The following is a 4643-nucleotide window of genomic DNA, read 5'->3' on the forward strand; positions in this document are numbered from 1 at the left end:
ATTTGTGATTCTTGGTGTTGAGGTCCACAGGACAAGGTAGGAAGTCTTCAAACTCTGAGCTAATTTCCAGAAAGGTTTATTTGGCCTTTGAATCAGTCCTTGTCTAAGAGGTTACATCTACTTCTGTTTTATTGACTACGCCAAGGTATGGATCACAAGAAACAGTGGAAAATTCTTAAAGAGATGGGAATATCAGTCCACCTGACCTGCCTCTAGAGAAATCTGTATGCAGGTCAGGAAGCAACAGTTAGGACTGTACATGGAACAACAGACTAGTTCCAAATAAGGAAAGGAATACATCAGGGCTGTATATTGTCACCCTGCTTATTTAACTTATATACCAAGTACATCATGAGAAACGCTGGGCTGGATGAAGCACAAGCTGGAATCAAGATTGCCAGGAGAAATATCAATAACCTCATATATGCAGATGACACCACCCTTATGGCAGAAAGTGAAGAGGAACTAAAAAGCCTCTTGATGAAAGTGAAAGAGGAGAGTGAAAAAATTGGCTTAAAGCTCAATATTCAGAAAATTAAGATCATGGCATCTGGTCCCATCACTTCATGGCAAATAGATGGGGAAACAGTGGCCTACTTTATTTTTCTGGGCTCCAAAATCACTGCAGATGGTGACCGCAGCCATGAAATTAAAAGATGCTTACTCCTTGGAAGGAAAGTTATGACCAACCTCGACAGCATATGAAAAAGCAGAGACATTACTTTGCCAACAAAGGTCCATCTAGTCAAAGCTATGGTTTTCCACTAGTCATGTGTGGATGTGAGAGTTGGACAATAAAGAAAGCTGAGCACTGAAGAATTGATGCTTTTGAACTGTGGTGTTGGAGAAGTCTCTTGAGAGTCCCTTGGACTGCAAGGAGATCCAAACCGTCCATCCTAAAGAAAATCAGTCCTGAATATTCATTGGAAGGACTGATGTTGAAACTGAAACTCCAATACTTTAGCCACCTGATGTGAAAAACTGACTCACTGGAAAAGACCCTAATGCTGGGAAAGATTGAAGGCAGGAGGAGAAGGGGATGACAGAGGATGAGATGGTTGGATGGCATCAATGACTCAATGGACTTGAGTTTGAGTAAACTCCAGGAGTTGGTGATTGACAGGGAAACCGGGCATGCTGCAGTCCACGGGGTCTCAAAGAGTTGGACACAACTGAGTGACTGAACTGAACTGAAGAGGTAGCAGCAACAACAGTGTCCACCTTCTGGGCAGCTTCTTTCTTGGCATGATGAGCCTGTAGGACCACCATAACTTCATCCACCTTGAAAAATATGGAACGCTTCACACATTTGCATGTCATCCTTGCACAGGGGCCATGCTAATCTTCTCCGTATGGTTCCAATTCTAGTATATTTCCTACCATAGCGAGCACTCATGGTGCTTATTTTTTTTTTAATTTTAAAAGTATTTATTTATTTCCTTAATTATTTATTTGGCTGTGTTATGTCCTTGTTGCAGCACACAGCATTCTCGTTGTTCCTGACGATACTCTCATCAGGCTGGGTCCTCCGTTGTGGCAAATGGACTCTCCAGTTGTGGCCTGTGGACTCTGAGTTGCAGCACACAGGCTTGGTTGCTCTGCAGCATGTGGGATCTTAGTTCCCTGTGCAGGGATTGAACCGTGTGCCCTCCATCGAGAGGCGGATTCTTAACCACTGGACCCCCAGGGAAGTCCCAAAGTGTTTATTTCTGATCAAAAATGGTAAAATCAAAGTAATTCAGCTATTTGTTATGGGATATCCAACTAAATTGGGTTAAGGGGCATTGATTTGAATGTCTGGGTCAAGGTGCTTTTTGTGAATCCCAGATGGTAGGAAAGCTAAGACACTGAACAAGGCTTTCCTAGTGGCTCAGACTGTAAAGAATCTGCCTGCAATGTAGGAGACCTGGGTTTGATCCCTGGGTCAGGAAGATCCCCTGAAGAAGGGAATGGATGTATCCTTACACAGATCCTTTGAATAGATGTGTGGAAAAGGGCTGATTTGGAGTTTCTCTGTTTTGGGAATGTGAGAGGAGCAGCCCAGGGCTCCTTAAAATAAATGTAATGGTTTTGCTGCTTTGCACCCCTTTTTATTTTCTCTGTCATCCAGCACAGCCTTGTTATAGACCAGCCTATCAGAGGACACATTCCGTAAGGTTTCTATTTCAAATGTAAACTAACCAAGAGTACTCCTCACTGCAACCCCTAAACTACCAGGATTCATTAGCTCCTGAAGAGGCAATCTACTTGAAAATGTTTTCTCTAATTCAAGTATTCACTAACTTCTTTACAAGTTATAAAGTCACTTTACCCCGTGATCTCATTTGATTTTCACAATAAGTCTGAATGGCAGTGGGGACTACTGTCCGTCTGTTTTATGGATAAGGTAAGTTATAGAGTTCAAATACTTGGGTCATCTAGTCCTGTCCTACCTGACAGTGAAATGCGGTGCTTTGAGTGTCTTGCGGGCTGTTGAATAGTAGTTGAGATGGAGGCAGAAAAGGGAGGGGTGGGCAGATGGCCGATGAACAGATGAAGTTGTGAAGCATGAGTGACATGAAGGCTGGGAGCTGGCTTTCCACTTTGATTGACCTCTGTGTGCAGTCGCTCTCGCCCGCCGATTGAGGACTCCATCAATACCATCTTGAACGTGGAAGTAGCATAGTCTCCGGGACACTACCTCAAAAGAAAGATCTAGAGGGGGAGGATTAAACTGCTATTTAATTGTTGGGGACACGTCCACAATGTAACGAATGCCCTTAGAGAAGCAATTTAGAGAAGAGTGAGTTGGAAACCTTGGGGGAAAGTCAAAAATCTTTAGCCATAAAACACCTGAACAAGACATAATTATTAGCCCCGAGCTTTATTTTAATGATGTACTATGTCTTAAATATAATACCGACAATTTGCTGAAAGATGCCAGCTGCTCAGAAGGAACGAGACAAAAGGAAAAAGAGGGTCATTTGTAATGAGTCTGGATCTTCATACAACCTGTCAGTTTGGTCGTGTGAAGCTCCTGTGCCCTCAAGGGACTGACAGAATGTGCCTGCATAGGCCATGGGACATCTGTCGACAATCCTCTGGGCTCTGAGTTCTCCCCACTTTGATTCTTTTCCCTGTGAGTGTCCATGCATTTTCAGCAGGTTGTATGAGAGAGTCTCAGGGAGAGTCAGAGGTTTATCCTTGGAGTTGGGTGGTTGATCAAGCATTTTCCTTGGGATTTGGAGACCTGGGTTCAAATTCTGACACCAAGTTTGACAAATAATTTTGCTTTTTGACATTGCAGTTCCCTATTTGCAAAATGGGATTGAATTTAGACACTTTAGAGAATTAAGATAAGGACTAAAGAAATTGCTGTGTGTGATAATGTTTTGAAAGTAAGTAGCAGAAGTTTTTCTAAACGAAAGGTGATTATCTCAGTTCCTCCTAAGAACATTAAATCTCTTTTATTATCAAATTCATCTTTGTTTGAACAACCAGTCTTTTTCATTTTATTAATAATCTTATTCTTTACATTACAAAAAAATGTATTCTCCAACCTAAATTCCTTCAGGTAATGCACTTTTGTGACCTGGCTGAACGGACAGATAATTTCATTTAAAGAAGGGAATAGCTTAGTGATCTTCTTTGGTACTTTTCACTTAAAATTAATTTAAAAATTTCAGTCTTTTGGAAGAGGACCAAGTGAGCAATACCCGCAAGGCATTTAAATGTTAACTCAGTATTAGCACCTCCAAGAAGCTATTTACAAACTCTCAAGCTGGGTTCACATATTCATTCATTTGTTCCATAGCCAGGTTCTCACTCACTCTTTTCTTCTCCCACGATGCCCACACACATCTCCATCGTTGTTCTTGCTGTTTCATAATATGATTAGGTTTTTATAGTTTTTATCTCCTCCACTAGAATAAGAACAACTTAAAACTTTGGGGACTTTGCTGGTGGTCTAGTGGTTAAGGATCTGCTTATCGATGCAGGGGACTTGGGTTTGAACCCTGGTTGGGGAACTAAGATCCCATGTGCCTCTGGGCAACTTAAGCCTGTTTGCTACAGCAAGAGAAAGTCCTCGTGCCACAACAAAGACCCAGCACAGCCCAAAAAAGAGATAAAACTTTGACCTATTTGTCTTTATACCTGTAGGGCTTGACATAGTGCCTGCTTATTATTATATTTACATCAGTGAGGGTGCTGTTGGAAGCAAATAACAAATGACCTAACTCAAAATGACTTAAACACTGAGGATTTTCTGTATTCATGTTGTAAGAAGATCAAAAGGAGGGTGTTTCCAGGGCTGGCTGATTCATTAGTTTCATGATATTAACATATCCAAGATTCAAGTTCTTCACATATGTCTGCTCTTTCACACCAGATATGCAACATCCTGCAGAAGAAAAGCATTTCATTCTTTTATTCCTTTCTGTGTATTTTTTTTTGTTGTTAAAAATTGTGACTCCCACAATATATCCTTGTTTCTTACCTGTTATATACAGAGCAGTTTGTAACTTTTAAATCTCATCCCTAATTTATCCCAAGCTCTTCCCTCTCCCTTTGGATAACTACTCGTTTGTTTTCTATACCTGCGAGTCTGCTTCTGTCTTGCATATATATTCATTTGTATTACTTTTTATATTATACATACGTGG

General features: G+C 41.1%; 1 non-coding gene across 1 annotated transcript; it reads right to left on the minus strand.

The window, feature by feature from the left end:
- Positions 1–1285: 1285 nt before the first annotated feature.
- On the minus strand, positions 1286–1389 carry LOC112578579. Its single transcript, XR_003102927.1, has one exon. It is a non-coding gene; the product is annotated as a U6 spliceosomal RNA (small nuclear RNA).
- Positions 1390–4643: the final 3254 nt, after the last annotated feature.

The sequence above is a fragment of the Bubalus bubalis genome, chromosome 13, assembly GCF_019923935.1.
Source record: "Bubalus bubalis isolate 160015118507 breed Murrah chromosome 13, NDDB_SH_1, whole genome shotgun sequence".
Taxonomy (NCBI): Eukaryota; Metazoa; Chordata; class Mammalia; order Artiodactyla; family Bovidae; genus Bubalus; species Bubalus bubalis.